The 22,105-nt window shown below is 40.8% G+C and overlaps 1 long non-coding RNA gene across 1 annotated transcript in view; it reads left to right on the top strand.

Moving 5' to 3' along the window:
* Positions 1-21: 21 nt before the first annotated feature.
* Positions 22-22,105, top strand: part of LOC107305733 — a 97,724-nt gene continuing 75,640 nt past the window's right edge. The window contains exons 1-2 of the long non-coding RNA XR_001551880.2: positions 22-108; positions 11,826-11,911. This is a non-coding gene — a long non-coding RNA (uncharacterized LOC107305733). The remainder of the gene's footprint in view (positions 109-11,825; positions 11,912-22,105) is intronic.

The following is a 22,105-nucleotide window of genomic DNA, read 5'->3' as shown; positions in this document are numbered from 1 at the left end:
CCCACCCCCCCAAAAAAAAAAAAAAGAAGTCCCAATCTATGTAGCTCTGCTATCGCACTATCGCAGCAACTCCTGAGACTGTGAGCCCTCCCCGTCTCAAAGCAGGAGGTGAGCGCGAAGCGATCCGGGGCCCGGAGGGGGGTGCCGGGGCTGCGCCCCTCCCATGGGCGAGCGCGGCTCTGGGGGCAGCGGGGCGGAGACGGGCGCGGCCCCAGGAGCTGCCGGGTCCCCCTTTATCCCCCGGGATCTGCACCTGGGGGCTACGCCTACACAGAACCCCCCGGCAGCTCTCTCTGCCTTTTCGGGCTCTTTTCAATTTCTTTCGGCGCTAATGGGGAGGCAGCTGCTGTCAGGCGGCTGATGCCGGGCTGGTGGCAGGCTCCGCGCATTGTCTGCCGTCTGACCAGACGTGCTATTTATTGGGGTCTAAGGGGGGGATCTGTCTGTCTTCTCTTCCCATGCATTTACTTACGGCGTTTAAAGGCTAAAGACAAGGTCTGTCAGCCCGGGAGCTGCGGGAGGGTAAAACCCTTCAGCCAGCCCCTCTCCTCAGTTTTCAGCCCTGTGACTCACCTGCTTTCAGATCCTGCCTGGTGCCTTGGACTGTGATAAAAGAATGACAACAACAATAAACCTACATGAAACAAAATCTTCTAACACCCCCGATCCTGCACCAGGATATTAAAAATCTCCACTTTTTCTGAACCTTAAAACTGCGCTCACAATGGAGCGAGGAAGGTTCACCGAAAGACGACTTGTAAAACCTTTTGTTTTGGAGGAAGGAATAGTCGCTGTAGTGTGAACTGAAACAGCACCCAGCGCAGTTCTGTCCCGTGGACAGCTCTGTTAACACCTTGTCTGTGAGCAGGCCACTCTGCCTGCAGTCAGGGCTTATCCCAAATGAAAGCCAATTAGAAGAACATGGCAGTGAAAATAATCGTTTTGTTGGCTCTCTGAGGGTACCCCTTTCATAACAATCCTGATTTTCTAAAACTTTGAGCTGGTCTGCACCCCGTTTGAACAGAGCCGTCAGTACAGTCATTTAGAAATAGATGCTGTTCAAGTGCAGCCCCCTGGTGCACAGGCACAGCTGTGAGGGGTGGCAGGATGAAATAATATGGACACATATATTGCTACAAGGGCTCCGGGATGAACACAGCTGCTGCTGTGGATGGAAATAGGCTCTACCCCGTAAGCACCTTTACACACATAGAAGGGGCTGCACTGGATTTTAAACAGATACAGGCAAAGGAAGTGTGGAATTGTTATCTATAAACCAACCTTTGCCGAACAGTTCCCAAGTGAGAAATGTTCCCGGTGTAATCACTCTGGGTCCAGTTCAACAATCCATAAACAGAGGAGTCCACTGGAATTTTGTGAGGATAAGGTATTTTGAAACAGGCTTCTGTTTTTCCCTGAGAGTAAAAATCATTTATCTGCTTGGAACTAAAATAAAGCGCTTCCCCCTCCTTCCCCCCCCCCCCCCCCCCCCTATCCGAGAAGGCTGGCTGTACAGCATAAGTGCAGCTCTTAAATACTTGTTTGCATAAGCATTAATAATCACTTCCCCCCCCCCCACCTCCCCTCTCCAGCCCTCCCATTCTTACATTATTATTATTATTATTTCCTTGTGTGTTTACCTGCAGGAAACAAACAAAAAACAAACAAACAAAAAGACAAGAAAACACCCTCCCACCAAGCTTATCTACAACCCTTTTTCAGTCCCGCTCCTGACTACGGTTAGTATCTTCTTTTGGGAACACACATGCTATGTATTTGAGGATAGGTTAACAGCAATCCTTCCTTCCTTGGATGGCACACGACTCCAAATCAGCACCTCTAGGAAATGCACTGGCAATGCCCAGCCTCTAGCAGTCTAATGCCCCAGGACCAGCCCGGGTCTGCTTGCACCTCCTGTGAGAAGGGTTTTTGCAGCACGGGGCTTTGGCTTTTAATGTTCCTTTCAAAGGGCTTGATTGATTGCTGTTAATCCTGTGAACAACTTCGGGGTTGTTAACAGGACTGCCCGCATTAGCAAAGGTACTCGCATGCATTAGTATGCTCCTCGTCCCCATGACGTCAATAGACAGCTTTCCAATGACTTCCAGGAGGGCTGGATCAGGCCCTTGCTAGCAGCAAGTTTTTAATGAACACTGTTTGATGCAGGAAAGGGAGGAATAGTAATACATCAGTCCTGAATATCTTCATTCTCCAGGAAACGAGCAGGTAAAGAAGAAAGGCAGAACAGGCTGAAAGGTTGCCGGAGGGGGATGCTTCTGCTCAGTATCAAAACTCTGGGCACAGAGCACACAGAGACACCATTCACCAAACAATAGCAAAGAAATGGGAGGCCACTCTTGTTCCAAGTAAATATCATGTGTGTGAATTATGATCCTAGAGAGAAATTTATCCTTCTTTAGACCTAGGTAGCTAAATCAGACCATGTACTCCCAGATTCTCTGATGGCTTATTTTACTGCAGTTTTCCTAATAAAACATGATACTATTAAGAGTGAGAGTGCATGCTGTAATCACAATCTGAAGATGCAGCTTTCAGCCCTATTACATGCCCCAGTCCCGTGAAGTCCAGCTCAAATGGGATTGTTTACCTCAGCTGGTAGGCTTTCCAAGGAGTGCCAGCAGAAGTGGGGGCTGTTAGCTGCATAACCAAATGAAATAACTGAGAGCTGCAGTGGGGACCTCTGATACAGACAACAAAAGGATAGAGACAGGTACGTGGTAATTTGGGTGAGAACCTGAGCATTGGGGTACGGGCCCAATCCTGAAACACTTAATCTGCATTATTGTTAATCAGTCTGCTGTGGTCAGAGGGATTATTCATCTGAGGAAGGATTACTCCTGTGAACATTTTCAAGACCGGTCCCTGAATTAATGTGTGAATCAGGGTTTCTTTTTTCTCTCTCAATTTTTTTTTTTATTTTTATTTTTTTCTCCTCTCCTTTAGTTAGAATCGAGAAGGTTGGCTGAGGAGAGAAATGGAAAACTATTTGCATCCAAAGGAGTTTAGTACTGGATTGTAGTCAGAGTAGGCAACAAAAGGTATCATTGCAATAAAAGGTATCCTTGTTTTTGCAGACCTTTTGTTATTAAGGTAGTGCTTGTGAGAGCTTCAGGTGGTAGAGTGAAGGCTGCATACAAACCAGAGGTTAATAGAGGACAGAAAAATAGACGAGAGTGTGTATGCGCGTGTTCATATGTGTGTTTGGACACAGGATTTGTGCAGGCACATACATACACATAATTACATTCCACCCCATGAATTCTGCTATTTAAACAGAGCTCTCCAGAATATTCCTATTACCCATGCTGTGAGCACTGTAAACATGTTGTCGGAGTCCTTTGAAAAAAATATCAAGTTTATTATCTCCCCATCCCCTTTCCATAATATGTATGTCCCTGTACATAATGAGTAATGAAAGCAGGCAAGCTTGCATTGTGGAGACTACAATGCTTCATGTTAATATGGTCCTTTTCATCACCAAATCATTGTGCAATCATTAACAAATTAATGCTCACAGCGCCCCTGTGAGGAAGGGAGATTTCAGTTTAATAGGAACCCATAGCACCAGCAATTACAAAGGTTGCCTGAGACTTCCTACAATAAAATCCAGTTAAGATTTTACAATCTGCACATGTTTTTTCAGAAATTAACCAACTTGGTGCCTGTGTCCTGCTCATTTTTTAAATAATATTTCTGGAAAATTTCAGCTGGAGCTGTTTGTCTGTCCCTGAGAGGAACCTGGGGGAGAAGTGGGCTGGCTTGAACTGCGTCAAATGAGATGTTTTGCAAAGCTCTCCTGTCCCCATGCTTTGCAGTGTGATACTAACAGATGACAGGAGGTGAAGATCTTTCTCAAACCCTTTTGCTATCTCGGGGAAAATCTGCCCCAAAGTGGCCAATTAAAAGCCTTGGGAAAATGGCAGTGCTCACACACTCACTAGAGATGCAGATTTCCAAACCAGGTTACCCAGTGACTCGATTCTCACTGGGAAAGCTCTGGCAGAGACACAGGCCATTACAGCACTGCCCTGGGAAAGAACAGAAAAAAATTGGAGCCTGGATACCTGAGACTAAAGTAAGGAGTTTGTCTTCCCTGTGCTTTCAGGGACTGACAGGAGATCCCACAACGAGACTACAGCAGAAGGTGAAAAAAGACAGCTGGGGAAAACTTAGGAAAGTAGATATGAGATAGGAGGTTGGAGAAGGGACACAGATAGGAACAAACTGGTGTTCAGGACTGGGGATAATGTGTATACCAGCAAGGAAAGAGAGAACATAGCAGAGGGCTGAGAAATACATTGTCTCCATCTGAGCATAATCCTTGATGTGGGCTTAGTCCCATATTAGCCTCCCACACCCCTTCTAGGTGAAGTTCGGAAGTCAGCACAGACCAATGGGGTGTTTCCAGTAGGTGGAATGTCCAAGGCTAGTGGTGGTGTTTTTTGGGGGCTAACTCATATGGGTCTATGGGGCCATTTCACTTGATCCCAGGGTTTAAGAATTCCCTGGTTATTTATTTGTGTTGACCCAGTTAGCTATGGAAATCTTGGGAAGGAGTAAAGGTTGTGCTGAGCTGTAGCAGTCTGCTTCTCAGTAGGAAAAATCTGGGAAGAAAAGGTGAGAAATGAAGGGAGATAAACCTAATGGGGAACCGTCTGTCGTAGTATACCAAGGACAAAGAAGGGATTAGTGTATGGAATACAGTGTAAGAAAAGACCAGAAAATAAACTGCGGAAATTATAGTGAACCTGTGGGCTTGTAGGGATGGCAAACTCAGGGACAGAGGAGTGAAAAGATAAAAAAGAAAAAAGAGACAGATTGAGAGGGAAACTCGATACATTACCAGGTCTCGGAGGAGGAATGCAGAATAAGACAGGAATGGATCTGTGATATGGATAAGTGAGAAGAAAAGGAGAATATATCTGCCTCGCAAAGCCCGCATTTCTGGGTGCCTGTATCGGGAGGCAGAATGCCCTGGTCCTCTGCAGTCAACAAATGGTACTGCACCTGCAAGCTACTCTGAGCATCCGTGCAATTAGAAGCTGAATTAGAAAGCATCTCTACAGCAAAGACTAATGCAGATTGTGCATGAAATCTCCATTCTGGAAACTCATAATATTTTAAGCATTTAAGTTCTGTTAATGTGTGTATACGTGTTCACAATTATATTAGTTATTCAGATGATGAGCACGAGGCAGAGAACTGCAAGAAGCTGTTGCACTCTTTATTTATTTATTTATTTATCTATTTATCTATCTATTTATTTATTTATTTATTTATTTATTTATTTAATGTTCTCTCCAGTTTGGGATTTGGGGATTTAAAGTTAACTTAGGTTAAAAGCTGATTTCAAACCAGCTTTTCAGGAGTGCTGTCCTCCCACGGCTCTAGTCACAGTCAGTTCATACTCTTGAAATCCAGTCCTGCCTCTGAAAAGAACTTTAAGCAGCTAATTCATACTTGGGCACCAACTGCTTGCTGAACTTTATAGAGAATCAAGCGTGCAGAGTGCGTGTGTGACATTAGCGTCCAAAGTCAGTGGTCACTTTTAAAGTGGAGGTTTACAACCCCTGGGGAAGCAGTGAGAAAGTCAGTGCTTAGATTCAAAATGTCCTAATATATTGTGGCATATTTTACTTCTGAAGCTATGCTGGGTCTTCTGTTGAACGCTGATATGTTGTAGGCACAGTCTCAATATTGAATTTGTTTGCATGAATGAATATTTGTTTTACAAAAACCATTCTTGCTTCTATTTTATTCTCGAAGTAGCTGGAGGGAATGTCAGTCAGGGTCCAGCATCAAGACTGCTGACTTCATGTAGCCTCATTCTTATGCAGATACATGGTGGATTATTAAGTGTTGAAGGCATGTAAGGAGCATGTGTGTGAGTGCCTCTGTGTGTCCATGTGTGCGCATGTGTGTATGGAAATGTTGTAGAAAAAGGAGGAGAATCTACAGCCAAGTGTGCAAAAATGCTTCTCATCAACTTTCTGTTAGAATTTCATAGTGTACTTAAAATACATATTTTTGTTTTCTTATTTTGTATTACCTCCGTCTTTTTCTATTTTTCTCCCTCTGTACGTACAGAACTTTACCAATCTTTTAGTTCTCTATTGTCTGGGTTATAATATCTTTTCTTGCATTATTTGTTACTATTGTTGCAAATATGCTCTGTTTCCTTAATAGTCAATTTTATAAATCCATTCTAGAATTTATGAATGCAATAAACTTTAGATCTTTTCTTATACCTTCTATTAATTTCAATTTTATTTTATTTTATTTATTTATTTATTTTCTTTCATTCTGTTTCTGTTCTGGATAATGAATCACCTCCAGCACTGGCCATCTTCTAAATGCTGGACATGCAGATTGAGGCTGTAAAGGAAATAAGCAAGGATATAAAAACTGCCCAGAGCTTCGTCAGCAAAGGGAGAGACTACACACGAGTCTAGTTAAATGCATAGTCAACCCAACATTAATAAGCTTGTGGAATAAATACAGAAGGTGGTCTGGCTACTGTGTGCACACATAAATGTGGAATTCTCTAGGAAAGCACAGGGTCTTGGTCACTTCAAAATTACTTTTTCACCTGGTAGCTGTTTTCATCTCAGACATCCTTCTAGCATCTCAGGGAAACGGCACATTGCCTCCCCATGATCTTCTTAAAGTAATAGCTGCAGTACAAGTGACAGCATAATACAAAGACTCAGGCTCTGTTTGCTCTGTTGACTGCAATAGGAGGGTGAAGAGGTCTTTTCCTGTATTTTCAGCTGGTGGGTTGTGCTGGGCCTCACACCTGTGCTGAAATTAGAACAGACAATTTTTCATCCTTTGTGCTTACTGCATGTATCCATTTAATTTAGGAGTCCCGGTTACCTCTGTAGTAGATACTGAAAGATAGGTGTTATCAATGTCTGTTCATCCCTCCGGATCTCTAGCTGAGAAGGAAGTGGTAGATTTGAATTCAGAAAGCAGAGTTGCAAGGTCTCTAGGAGGCTGCAGATGAGAAAAAATGTTTAGAAATGGTCTATAGATGGACTGGAAAAGGGGGAGAGAGAAATTGGGAGGGAATGCAGAGATGAATAGAAAACTGACTTACAGGAAAGACACAAGACAGCAAAAGAGTTACAGCCCTGTGAAAGATCTATGGAGGCTTGGTGAGGAAATGGGTTAGAATAAGAAATCCAGAGGATATCAGATAAGAGCAGTCTGTGTAAAAGACTGAGGCCCTTCTTAGGGTCTCTGTTTTCAAAATCAGTTAGGAGACTGATAGAAGAAGGTTCCAGCTCCATCTACAGTGGCTCTTTGTGGAGGCTGTAAACTTTCTGCTGCTATATCAACTATTACATGAACTGTTGTGACAGAATATAATGTAATGAGTCATGAAATCTTTAGACTGATTTATCTAAATCTTTAGACATGAAATTTTGTGAATTTATCTATGTGAAAAAGCACATAAGAGGAACAGCAAAATTTGTATACAGATTTGCACACATATTTAACATTTTAATAGTTAAGTAATTAATCGAAACATTGACAATTCAAGCTTAGAATGTACAAGCATATTTTTCACATACAGTTAGAAGCAAGTATTTTGCATGAATGATTGGGTAATGAAGAATGGATTTTGGTCTTTCACATACTGGACTGTCTAGATCTCCCATTGATGACTAAATAAAAATAATCTCAAACCGATACAAGAAGTTAAATGAAATGTTTATATTCAAATGGGGATCAATCAGACAGTTAGAATCAGAATGAGGGAGTGCCTGCCAAATAGTTCTGCTCCCACGTGGTACACAGCCTGAGAGGCCCAGAAGAAAAACTGAGGGAGCCCTGCTAAGTTCTGGGAAGGCGGAATTGAACTTTGCTTTTCAGGGGCAATTGATTTTGAACAGAAAAGGCCTGTTTTTCTTCTCATACTGTGGCAAGGCAAAGCTTATCTTTCTTCTTCTGGAGGAAACGTCCAGCTGACTAATTAGAGGGATGCATGGTGTCTGTTTTCTTGTACCGAGACCCCACAGAATTGGGCAGGAAGGTGAGAATATTCCATTCTTTCCTCTGGGCTGAAAATGGACTGCAAATGGCAACCATTCATGGTACTGTGATCATTTATGAAGCCAATGGGGAGAGAGCTTTCCTCAGCAATAGTCCTAAGAGAGAATTCTGTTTCCTTGGACAACCAGGATCAGGCCACAGGGAAAAGCAGCTAATATAAAGATATCACAAGTCTGAAAAACATCAGTAATGAGATAGCACACCTGTACATATCCAATAATTAAATATCTTTGGGGTTTGTTTGTTTGTGAAACAGAATGTTTTTGAAAATAGGAGTTCAAATTTAAGTGATTCTTTTACTGTCCATGAAGTCCATAAAGTCACCAAATCACCTAGCATGCACCTTTGTTCAAAAAACAAACAAAAACAAAAACAAAAACAAAAGCATGAAGTAAGATTAATCTTAAATCTTTCTATGTGCTGAAAATGGGTAGATAATCAGTATTATTATCTTCCCCTGGCATTTCAAGAATGTGACTATATACTTCCAAAGAACCCTTCAAGCTGTCATACCCTCTTTCCTTTCTTGCAAAGCACTCAACTTGGTCAGCAGCAGATTACATACCAAATTATCCCCAGTTATCACATTTCATTGATTTTGCTATTCTTGCCTTAGAGAATATTGAAGGTTTGAAAATCAGAAGTCAATAATGTCAGGTGAGCTAGGGAGGGTGGTGTGCCTTCTGATGAACCAATTCATCAGCTGAACAATCTCAACATGCTCACTAATATTGATCTGAATATTCTGGGATATTTCTGCCATATATTGCTTTTGACCACTTTAATTTCTAAGGTAACATTAGTTGGATTTGGTACTTCAGGTTGTGTAACCAGGAAGACACTGTTATCAGTGAATTTATATGTGAGCTGGGGACATACTGAGCAGTTTTAATTCCTGAAGTTACCTGAGTACAGAACTGCTTATGAGCCCAACTGTTACTGTGTTTCTGAGCTCACATCAGGATAAGATTCAGGTCTGTGTCAAGGCATAGGAGCCTGACTATAACATAAAATAAAAATTAAAATTAAAATTAAAAAAAAAAAAAAAGTGTTTTTTTGCCAGTTTGGAAAGACTTTATAACTGTTTGTCTACTCTGAACCCTAAAACATGAAGTAAATTTTCCAAGATGTCTCGAAGCTGCATTATTATGTTAGATGTGAAGACTGTTTCTAAGTTTCATTCTTGAGTCTAACACTGCCCTCACTAGGGACATCACATATCTATGTCATCCTGCAGTTTCCAGTTGTACTGAGTATTGGAGTTGGCAATGAAGAGTCATTCTGTGTTTTTAACACTGATGAATTTAGATTTTGTCTTATCCAAAACAGATGAACCTCTGTCTGAATCTCTGGAGAACATTCCCATTCCTGACTAGTAAAATTAGCTGGTGGAGATGCTTTTCATTCACTAAACAAAGTATGTAGCATGGCGCCTCCAGTGGTGCAGTGATAGGAATGATGCTTGCAACATGGGAGGTCTGGGTTCGAATCCCCCCCGTGATGCAAGTGGTAGAAGTGTCGCTCTGTTACACAGGAGGCTCGAATCCTGGGGGTTGGACTCGATGATCTCTAAGGTCCCTTCCAACCTGCACGAGACTGTGAGACTGTGACTTAAAACCGAGATGTTTCAAGTGAATTCCCATAGTGATGGGAAAGCTTCATTCTTAAGCTTATAGGTAGTCCATGAGTGCACAGAGGAAAAGTCACTGTAATGTGGACATTTTACACAACACATAGGAGTTTCCCTGGACATAATAATTTCCTGGGAGGTAATTTGCATGACAATGGATTGAAGTCCATGGGAATATTAGCAGCAACAAAGCAGTGTTCTGTAATACAACTCAGTGCTTGTAGATACAATGAATGCAAAGGGCTGAATGTAATGCTATGGTTGGCCTTTATCCAGTCTTCTGATTTAAGAACAGTCTGAAATTCAACAGATGTTTAATCAGCCAAGGCCCAAGATGGAAGAAAAGAAAGAAAAGAGCAATGTAGTCAGAAATGCAGGGTGGAATATGAAGGCTTGAGCATGATGGTAGCAAGGATTTTTAAAGTGGATGGAAGAAACAACTCTTTCTTGGAACCAATCTCTCTGAGACAGTCCAGGGGGAAGTTCAGCATCACTTGGCAACCAGAAAACAGATTAATATAGAGTTAATAACATTCCCGAGGTCAGCATTCTCCTGTTGAAACAGATTCTAATATAGAAGGCTACATGCAAGCTATTTTTGTGCCTACAATGAGTGCTGTGTTTGCCTCCACTCCCGGCATAACTCTCATTGTACTGTATGTAAAGCACTTTGGGACACATTGGCTATGAAAGGAAGTTCAATTTGTGAAACAAAATTCTATTCTACCCACAGTCACTGCACACTGAGCTGGGTCAGCTCTGCATTCATTTCTTTTTTTCTTTTCTTTCTTTTTTTTCCTTTTCCCCTCCTGAATTTACAGCTTCTGCCTGCGTTCCGAGTTACCAAGGAAGCATACACATGATTTTATGTCATGCAGATATTATATCTTTATGTGTAAAAATATATGCACTCTTACACATACACACATGTGCACACAAATGCACAAGAAGTGACTCACAAGGAGAAGCAAGAAACAGGGAAAAAATTAGTTTATGCCTTTCTTTGCTCAAAAATTTCTATTGCTTTTCTGCTGAATGATGTTCCTGTATTATCTACATAATAAGCACCCTCTTTCTTCAGATAATTAAAGAGACGCTGTCCATATCCAGTGAAAATTATATATTTATACATGGCAACATTCTATTAATAAACATGTGAGATTGTTACAACTGAACAAAACCTCACAACTCGTCTTTATTTCCCTTCACTTAGGCTCTTTATTATCCTTCTCCTTGTGCATTTAGCCCTGGTGAAAGTTGCCAGAGAAACAGTTTCAGTTAAAGGGCAAGGCAATGCAGCCTGTTGTCTCACACCTGGAGTCTCATGATTTGGACTTACTTCTTGGTACTGCTCTCTGGTGTGGCTGTGGGCCACTTTGCTTTGTGTTTCCTGAGCTCTAAAATTGAAATAGCTTTATTTTCCCCTTACTTCTCTCACACATAGTCTTTCAGTGAAACACAATAGAACACCATTGTCTTTTTCAAGCCTGAGTGGGATATCACTGTCTCCAAAGTGTGATCCTGTATGCCCCATTATGTATGAAAACCTACCTCTGGATTTGATGGTGAATTTTGGATTCCAGTATTGTGGCCTGCTATGTAACATTAGCATCATAAAGTTATGTGGTACCAGCAGATACAATTAAAACCAAAGAAACAACAACAATGAAAAACAAACAAAGAAACAGAAATCAATCAACCAACCAGTAAACCACAAAAAAAAACCCTAAAAAAAATAAAAAATAAAAAAACCACCACCACCACCAACAAAAAAAAAAAAACACAAAACCACAGCAGCAACAACAAGAGAACAATTAGCCAACAAAAAGAAAGTCAGTTGCATGAAAGAAAGTCTTGAAGAACTCCAATTAGTGGCAGAGCATCCACTGGTAGGTTTGTGTTTTATTCTATATATTTTTCTTCTTTTCCCTTAGCAATAGGGTTGGATTGATTAAACAATTTATTTATCTTCTACTTAGACTCATCTTCTTCCTATGTTTAAGTTATCATCATTTCAAAAGCAGTACTACTGTAATGTATTGGAACTCAGGAAAGTAAGAAACAAAACTCACGTCTAAAAAAAATAACTATAGAAAATTCTCATTTTGTTTTTCAGCCTAGAACACAAAAACATACAAAGAACATGTAGCAGCCTACCATCTTCCCACTGTGTTGGCATCATCTGTTCTTGCTCCAGGACTGGTGAGTTCATAGGACTCTCAAGGAAGAATTACTCATGGAAAGCTGAAGAAGAAAGTTAGAATGATTTTTGTTGCTTTTTCCCATTAAATGAATACATGAATATATTCTCAAACACTTCTGTTATTTTCAGCACTGGTCAAGGAAAAATGCAGATAATGAAGCATGGCCAATTCTAGTTTAAGCAATATGATGTTTACCTGTTTCCCACAGACTAGCCTAAAACCCAAGCAAAAGGATTTGCTCCACTTCTTCCCTTTCTGCTCAGCATTAATCATTCATCTCATCTTCCTGCTCCCCTGCTAAGCTGTAGGTTGGTCTGTTATTATTATTTTTTAAATTTTTATTTATTTATTTATTTATTTGTTCTAAGTCTGCTAACAGTCACCACTTCTTTTTCTGCTCTCCTATAATTTTTGGCTTGGCTTTTTTGCTGTCTGAAGGCCTACTTTGGTGTCTCTTGTGCTATTGTTTTAGCTCTTTTGGTAGCTGACAAACATTTCAACTCACATTTGACTTCCCCAATAAATCCTGTTATCTCTGTCCAATTGTCAGCCTCCTCACTTACTGTCATTGTCAGCTATATCCTATTTGCCCTAATCTAGTTATCTGGTCCTTTCATCAGCTTATTTTACCAGCCCCCACCCAGGCAAAACTCCTTTGAATCCAATAGCAGGCAAAAGGAAAGACATTTCTCTTTGGAGTGGGTAATTCTGAAACAAATTGAAGCCAGGTAGGCTAAACGATTTTGCCTGAGCTTTGCAACAGGCAGTTACCTGGACTTAAAACCTCTGAGTTTTCACTCCATAGCATTATGCTGCATATCCAACAAAAATCCTACATTCCTCCCACAGCTGGCAGCAGTACATTTCTGCTCTTGCCCACTTCCTAGCCTCTCCCAAACTCTTCCAGGTACTCACTTATGAAATACAATCTCTTGGCAAGGGACACTTTGGCAAACTACACGCTCTGTCCCTGTATCCTATGAATAACACAATGTTTCTCATCCACCCTCATCCATGCTTCTGTGTATCTGAGCCTAGACTGAAATTTTTTCACTGAACTGTTGCTTCTGATTATCTAAAAAGAACATCTTATAATGTTTCAATTTTGCATGCAAAATATCAGCTTTTACAGGTCAGGTCCTTTTGAAAAACTCTGCAGCACTTCTCTGTGCTGAATCAGAGTGTTAGGTGGCAGTGCAATGTTAGACATTCCTTTCTCAGATAAGATGCAAAACCGTGGTCCTGTGAGGCTAGAGATCATTGAGGACAGACTGATTTAACACTAGCTTGCAACCAGAAAAGCTTTTAGATCTGGAAGTGAGGGAAAAATCTCTCCTTCACTGATCCTACAGCATCAATAAATGAGATGTGAGAGCAAATGTGATTATTCCGTTTGGACAATGGGTAGGGCAGACTGGGGGATCTTCAATAACTGTCAGGAGGTGAGGCTGGATTTGATGTCTTGTTTGAAGATACACACCTGCAGGATCACAATGCCTTCCATGACCTCAGCAGAGCCCTATTTGGTAGCTGGCATGAAGTGGAAAATAAAAGAAGTCTTTTACTGACTCATTCCCATCTTTTGTGTCACCTGGGTTTCCCTTACAGGCCTCTCCTCCAACTGTTATTACAAGGTATCAATGCTGTTATTAAAGCTGAATTGTTATACATTACAACGTAAATTTCTCCTGCATGAGATTTTAGTGATCAAATTCTTTCTCCAATTTTGGCACAAATTCTTCTCAAGGAAAATATTTCCCTTTCCCCTTCCCCTTCCCGCCTTCCCCTTCCCCTTCCCCTTCCCCTCCTCCCCCCTTCCCTCCCCCTCCCTCCTTCCCTCCCCCCCCCTCCCCCTCCCCCTCCCCCTCCCCATCCCTCCCCTCACCCACCCGTCCCTCCTCCCACATCCCTCCCCTCCCCTCCCCCCCCTCCCCTCCTCCCTCCCTCCCTCCTCCCCTCCCCCCCTCCTGTCCCTCCCTCCCCCCTCCCTCCCTCCTCCCGTCCCTTCCCCTCCGTTCCCTCCTTCCCCTCCTCTTCCCTCTCTCCCTTCCTTCCCCTCCCCTCCTCCTCTTCCCCTCCCCTCCCTCCCTCCTTTCCCTCCCCTCCCCTCCCATCCCTTCCCCCCTCCCCTCGCCCTCCCTCCCCTCCCTCGCCCCCCCTCCCCCTCCCTCCCCCTCCCCCCCTCCCCTCCCCCCCTCCCTCTCCCTTCCCCTCGCACCCCTCCACCCCTCCCCCCCCCTACCCCCCCCCCCCCCTCCCCCTCCCCTCCTCTCGCCCCTCCTCTCCCCTCCTCTCCCGCCTCTTCCCCTCCTCATCCCTCCTCCCTCCTCTCCTCCTCCTCCTCCCCTCTCCCCTCCTCTCCTTCCTCCTGTCTCCTCCTCTGCCTCCTCTTCTCTCCTCTCCTCCTCTTCCTCTCCTCTCCTCTCTCTCCTCTCCTCCGTCCTCTCTCTCCTTCTCCTCTCTCTTCTCTCCTCTCCTCTCCTCTCCTCTCCTCTCCTCTCTCTCTTTTTCTTTTCTACTCATTTTTCTATTTTTTAAGATATATATATATATATTTTTCTTCCATAACAAAACATTTAAAGAAAACTTCTTCAGAAATCTTTAGAAATCTTAATATATTTATTTTTGTTTTCTCTGATCTTAAATTATTATTATTATTATTATTATTATTATTATTATTATTATTATTATTATTTTCCAGTGCCCCCATTAATTTAAGACAATTTCTCCATGCTTCCTGTTCCCCCCAGTGACTCATCTTTTGGATTTCTAAGTCATCTTCTGTGCAGTGGGAGTTGAAATAATCAGCAGAAAAATTGGGCTCTTCAATATTTTCCATTTTCCATTTTTTTTCCATTTTCTCTCTCTCTCTCTCTCTCTCTTTTTTTTCTTTCTTTATTTTTTTTTTCTTTTTTTCCCCTCAATGTCATAATCAAATCCATATATGCAAAGGGAAAATTAAAGACTTGACAAATGTACATAAAAAACTTACAAACAAGGTACAGTATTAAACTGAAAACACACAACAGAATCAAATTAACAGTAATATTGCTTTTAAACTTCTAACTGTTGTGAGGGCAGCAGATTTTAACAACATAAAAGTAGATAATTCAGCAGCTATGATCTAGGAGATGGAGAGTCAATTTCCTCCTTAAGCACAAACTCTCTGGGTGCCTGTTTCTGTTGCCCATATGTCAGGGAAGAATTATAGCATCTCTTTCTTTCACAGGAAAGTTGGTAGGATAAATACATTAAGGACTGGGAGGCAGTCAAGTCCAGACTCATCCCACTTAGCTCTGACACCTAACCGAGGAAACTGAGAAGAAATTTAGCTATTCAAGAACATATAAAGTTGAGGCAGAAGGACAGACATCTGCAGCAGGCAATTTAGCCTGCTGGAGGTGTCACCCTCAGGAACTGTTTATCTTTTTCTATTGAATCTATGGCAACGGTTTACTTAGGGGTGGGATGCAATTTTCTGAACACAGTTGCCCAGTGATCACTCAGACGTTATCTGGTAGCTAAGACACGTGCTTCAGGCAGGTAGGTATGACACATGATTTCCAGGACTGGGTGGGATGTCCTACAGCTTGCTACATGTGAGTTGATGCCTGTCTTGAAACCACAAAATTACTAAATATTTAGCTTTCAGAACAATATCAGTGAAGGCCATTTAGAACTTTGAAGGGGATATAGTAATACCCAGCTGAAAACATATGTAGAGATAATTTTCTGGCTACATTGGAAAGTGTGACAAGCCTTGAAAGTGCCTTGCTTTTTCAGTTCTCCCTCTTCCTTCAGTTTTCAATGTCACCTGAATTGTAAGCTAGCTGTTCGTTTCTCCAGGAATAAGGTGAGGTAAAAGATGAAATGGTTAACTCTGTGTTGCAATTAGACAGTGATGGGCTGTTAGAACAATGACATTTCACAGCCTCACTGCAGAAAGTATGGCACTCTTCACACTGCTCAACCTCTGTCCATTAGATGCTCTCAGCCTTGAAAGAAGTATTTTCTATACCTCTCTTCCCAAGTGGGTGGTTTCTCTGTGTGTGCATGGGCATAGCTCTGTCCCTGTACTGAGTGAGAGTATGGGTATCTTTCAGTGGATTCTGTTAGAGGTAGCTAAGATATCACACAGAAAATTCAAGATCATTTTTGGAAATGCTGTGGAGTTGCTCCTGATTAATGTTTCCTGAGTATGTCGTTCATCATCTTTGTTTCCCTGTGGGTGCATCTGTGGCCCCCATTGCTCTTGCCTTTGAGCATCCCCCTCATCTCAGATGGCTGCAGATCTTACTTAAGAAATTTAAATTAATATGTTAGTAGCTGTACGTTTCCCATACAGTCAATGGAGAGAGACAGAAAGCTGCAGGCAGTGATTCAGATATGAGGTGGGCTGAATTCCCCTCCAGAGGTGTTTTCTGCAGCAGCCTAGAACACCTCTTCACCTAATCTAGGCTCTTTAACTCATTTACAGCTCCACAGGCAAAAGTGTTGTAAAAAATATATATATTTAGAAGCACTAATAAATTCCTTCCTTTCCAGAGAAGATATGACTCTGGTGCTTAATGCCATTCCCTCTCTATACCACTGACTTCTTTTCTCATCTCACTGTACTAAAGCCTTGTCTCTGCCTTTCTGTATTTGAAAGATTATAAGCTTCCTTTCCTGTCTTCTTGATTATTCCTTCCAGTGTTGCTAACAGCTGACCAGCTTTCCACTGTACTGTAGCACAGTTTGTAATAGCCTGCAATTATTGTCCATTTAGGCTTTCCCCTGGGTCTGCTTTATTCCTGCCATCAGTGGACATGTACACTGCTTTTCTGCTGATTTTACTACCAGATTCATTGCTGCTGAGGTGAAAAAAAAACAAAAAAAAACAAAAAAAAACCAATACTGATGATCTACAACCTGTTATGTAATTTTCCCGTCGTTCTTTTTTTTTTCTTTTAAAAAAAAAAAAAAGAAAGAAAAAAGTCATTATTATTATTATTATTTTCCAGTTCCTTGGCCTACTGTGGAGACTTCTTGAAAATTGCTTTATAATAGGACTTCCTTAGCTGTTGCATCCTGTTCTGCACTGTATCAGTCCTTGAGTGTTTTGCTGTTACCTTCTGTACTTCTGCACAACATTTACAGTTTATGTTAGTGTGCACAATAGCTCTGCTATGCTTGACAAGGCTTCTTCACCCTCTTTTCTTGCTCTAGACAACCAAGGTAACTAGGATCCTAGAATCCTAGCTGGGATATTGCAGTTTATTGCCTTTCCTTTTCAGCAGGAGGTAGGAAATTATTACAACAGGTCTGACCTACTTCTTAGCATCTGCATGTGAAATGTGCTGTATCTATAGAGTACCAACCTCTGGTATTTCTTCACAGTCTTAAGTTATGCTCCAGGCCTGGGTTAGGTAGAATAGTAAACCTTTCATCTAATGAAACTCTTGGATTGAAATGCAGTGAATCTCTCAAGGCAAAGGCAAGTGGCAGTTATGTCATTGATGTAAAAAAGACATATTAATAGCAATAGCATTTCTAAACAATTCAGAGGATCCAGGACATTATAGGGTGAGATTTCTGGCATCACATTCTTGTTACAACAACTTCTTTCACAACTCCTTGTTCAATATACCACTAATTGTTTTAACTACCTTTGCATTAATCCAGAATCTGTTCCTGCAAATACTGTAATCATTGTTCTGTGCTCTCTTGCTCAGGTCCACGTATGGTGCTGAAAGGGTTAAATATACACAACTGTTTATTCAAACACAACCAGACATCTGTTGCATCACATTAATATATGGGCTTGTTTAAAACCTTTAGCTATCAGACACCATAGTTATGCTTGCTTATTAGCCAGTGATCATCTATCATCTGTCTACATCCAGTCACTGCTGTGTTGTCAGCACACTTGAATGGAACAGATACCAGTAATGAACTTTGAGCTTTTGCTTTCATCTCTATGCTGCAGCTTCGCTACTCTGCTATGCCTGTTCTTTGTTTCATACGCTTCCTGAGGGTACTTGGACCTTCTCTCCAGGAGGCTGTTTGTGCTACCCTCTAGTGGCCAAAGCAGAAAGAATATATCCAAGTTGGTGCACGCCAATTTTCGTGCAAAGGTGGTCATGTTTGTTTGTTTGTTTTCTTTCCTTTTCTTTTGTTTTTTGGCAACATGAAATCAAAGCAAAACGTTTTGTGAAGAAAAAAAAAAAAAGAAAAAGAAAAAAAAAAAGAAAACAAACAAACAAGCAAACTAAAATGCCCAGGAGATAAATCTGTTTAAAGTTAAATGTTGGGAAGTGGGAAGTAAGTGGAACTTCCAAATATATGTAATTTGCATAATATGAGGCCTTGATGAAATGGAAGGTGATTTTAGACTCAAGGCGGGCACTCAGAGTATTTTAAATATACCAGAGCTTTCTTGTGTGAACAGAAGGCAATAGTTTGATGTTCCCACTCAACCTCAGTGAAATATGACAGAAATACTGATTTTCCCCCACTCTTTGTCTCTTGTCAACTATAAAGTTTTTCAGGAACAGAAACACTACTCCACTGTTCATACAGCACAATCAAGTTCTGCTCTTGGTTGAACTCAATTACAACAATGAAAGGAATTGATAAAATTTGATCAATGATAAGAATCTGGAATGAAACAAAATAGTGGAGACCTACTGACCTAAGCAGAACACCTGAGAGCTGAATGAGAGTATGGGCCAGTGTTGTCAGTGTTAGTGAGCACTTTGAGGTTCCAGGTACTGCTGTAGGGCTCATATAGAGCAAGTAAATTTGGGCAAAGATGAGGAACAACACCAGCTTCAAAAAGCTTGAGACTTTTCAGCAAGGGGTTCAGAAATCCTACAAGTCCCCTCCATGTATCTACAAGGAGGAAATACATTTACTAGTTTTTGTTTGCTTGTTTGTTTTGAGTATTCAGAAGGTTCCAACTTCTTTCAGAGCACAGCGCTACTGACTTTCAGCTACACCTGTGTTCTCACTTGGGAGGATACCCAACTATGTTTAAAATTACTAAGGAGCAACTTAGGTAGAATTTAAGACCATCATTATAAGAGAAAAATCCCCAAAATTCTTTAGCTTCCTTAGGTAGCTTACGGCACCAGCCAATTTTAACACCTTGTTGGTGATAATCATTGTATGACAACATGCCTAGGAAACCATTTATGATGCTGAACATGTGGAATAGGAGTGCTGTTTTGGCTGTGATGTACTTATCTCCAATCGGGCTATTTTATCCCATGAAATAGTAATCTTTAATTTGAGGGTCTTAATGTGGTAGGGGAAAATCAAAGTAAGACATTCATAGAAAACTCATGAGTTTGGCAAACAGGGGATAAGAAAGCAGCTGAGGGTTTTGAATTGAAAGCTTAGTGGTTAGATCACTGTTGCTTAGTGTTTGCCTTCAAAGTACTCTTAGGAAGGAGGGAAGGCAACCTAGATATTGAGAGGAAGATCAGATTAACCCTGACATTTCTAGGTCAAGGGAAGAACTGAGGTCACGTCTTTCCCATGCCCACCAAAGTCACATCTGTGCTGATCAGAAGTACTCATGGAAGTACTGATATAAAATTCAGGAGGGCAAATGGTGCCGCTACTCTTTAAAATGCAACATGTCAACAATTACTGATGTTTTCACTCACTACATCACTATGTATGTTCTACCCTGTCTTTCTGAAGCAATCTTATAAATCATTGAAGAGAATGGTTCTATTTTTGCTTCAAATATCCAAGCCTTGAAATCTTATGACTATTTTCCAAATTATGTCTTCGGATTACTAGATCACTTTAATACTTGTAACTGTCTGCTTTATTGTCCTTGCTAGTCTTTAGTTTGGAGAATAATAGCTTTAAGGCAGAACAGTCAACCCACCAGATACCTCTTGATGAAAAGCAGTCACCCTTCCTGGTTTCCAGAATACACTTCTCTCCTGGCTTTGTATATTAAGGACAAGAAAAGAAGAAACAAAAAAAATTTGACCTTAGATAGTAACATATGGGAATTAACTCAGGTTAGACTGTGGTAAATGAACAGTCAAGAAATAATCAATTCCTTTGTCCTTTCATGGCAGATTTTCTGCCTATTTTGCCTGATAGTTGTTCACTGTGTTTAAAAGAACTTCCAGCAATATAGATGTTACATGCCTTCCAAACAATTTACTCAGCTGCTTAACTATTCTCCATCAGGAGAACATTTTTCTGATGTCTAATTTAAATCTTTTTTGCTGTAATTTAAGTCCATGCCTTCTTTTCCTATCTGCAGTGACTCTGAAGAACAATTCATCACACTTTTCTTGGCAGCTTTTGAAGAACCATTACCTTGCCTCCCACTAGTTTTTCTAGACAAACTGCAACAATTTCTTCAATCTTTCTTTTGGAGACAAAACAGGACAGGTATAGTTTAACCATGTAGCAATATATCTATCCCCACAGCTCTGATTTTGATCTTCCATTTTACATTCACACTCAGAACTGCTCTTTTCTCTTTGGGATCATATTCATGTTAAATCCTATTTCACATATCACTGTAAATATTAATGATTTATCTTCAGCTTTGATTGCCTGTTTCTCTGCATGTCACCCTCCGCTGTCTTATGATAGTTCAGAGAAAATGCTACAGGATATTACACTTGTAGTGACGTCTCTTTCTCTACCTCCAGCCCTAGGAGAGGTGAGGACCTGTCTGAAATACTTGCGGGTTTCAGTGCAAGAACTGTAGCTCCTCTGTAACAGAACTGCCAACACTGACCCCGAGCTACAGCACCCTGAAAGTGAAGATAGCACTAAATCCCTAAAAAACATTGAGCCCGACCTGTGGGAAACACTTATCTTTGAGCAAGATTTCCAGCATAATCTGTCAATCATGACATTGACAATAGCTTTTCTTTGCTCCATAAGGCCCAGAAACTTCTGTCTTTTGTGCTACCAATATGACTGTGAGTCAGTCATTAAGATTTCTCTTGTCTGAATTTCCTTTTTCATGGGGGAAAAAAAAAAAAAAAAAAAAGGATTTTTTGACCTTATAAATAGAAAGGAATTTAAAACTATGTAATTGCACTAAAAATTATAAAATGCACAAGTAACACTACAGCAAGGGCAACGAGTCTGTAAAAAGTTATAAAATCATGTACAGAGATTCAGATATGCAAAAGCAAAAGCACATGTTGCAATGTTTATAAATGCATTGCTGTTTGCTTCGTTAAAAACAAAGTATTTGTCTCCTAGAACTAATAATATATATACATATATCTCTTAGCTTACTTCAAATGAGACTGCACGTCCATATTAATTTTGTGCTAAATTTTTACAGTACAAATCTGTCATTCTGCAGAGCATACTGAGGCATCAAAATCAGAAAAAGAAATGCAGAAAGAAGACTTCTTATTGTAGCACTGCTTTAAATGTTAATTTCTCGGTAACTAATGTGACTCATACCCCTGTCTATCTTACAGACAATGTAAAAATCTTAGCACTTTTACTACATAGGGTCTTTAAACTATGTGATTTGTAAACTATGCAAATGATGTCAATTTGCAACTTTAAATGCTCCTCAAGTGGAGAGTTTGGTATTTTGTACAGTAGATAATAGTCCCAGATAATGAATTCATTAGATGTTGTGGGATCTTGTCACCTCCAAAAAGTAGGTCATTTCCTCCCAGATAAGCAGCGCTGTTCGCTCTATTTCCTGCTGAGGTTCATGGAACTTCCCATTTTATGGTACTCTATCCAGTTTCTTACAGGTCTGCAATCTCTGTGTTTATAATTATACATATATAACATATATTATTATTAATAATAATATAAAGTTAAGCTTTTATAGATAGTATGACTAGAAAAAGTACACTGCATGTTGTATATACAAATTATTGGTAACTTTTTGCTTATTAAGCTCTGAATCTCTGATAAACTGGAGTAAAGACTCAAGTTCTCAGGCCTTTGGTTTTGCAATGTGCCCCTTGCTGCGACCAGGACTTGACTGATGGAGGGCTGGCCTGCAAAATTTACAGGCTCTCTGTGCTCCTAGAGTTATCTTAAATTTCAGCTGCTAAACTCAATTTCAACCCCAATTTCAGTTCAGCATTGTGGGCTGCAACACTTTCACCACTACATCACCTGAATGTAATGTCTCTCCTGTGCTTACTGTGGTCCTCCCTCCTTTCTTCTTTCCTCAGATGAGTCTAGC

Source organism: Coturnix japonica, chromosome Z, assembly GCF_001577835.2.
Source record: "Coturnix japonica isolate 7356 chromosome Z, Coturnix japonica 2.1, whole genome shotgun sequence".
NCBI lineage: Eukaryota > Metazoa > Chordata > Aves > Galliformes > Phasianidae > Coturnix > Coturnix japonica.
Note: the sequence above shows the minus strand (reverse complement) of the source record. Positions and strands in the feature narration are given on the sequence as shown.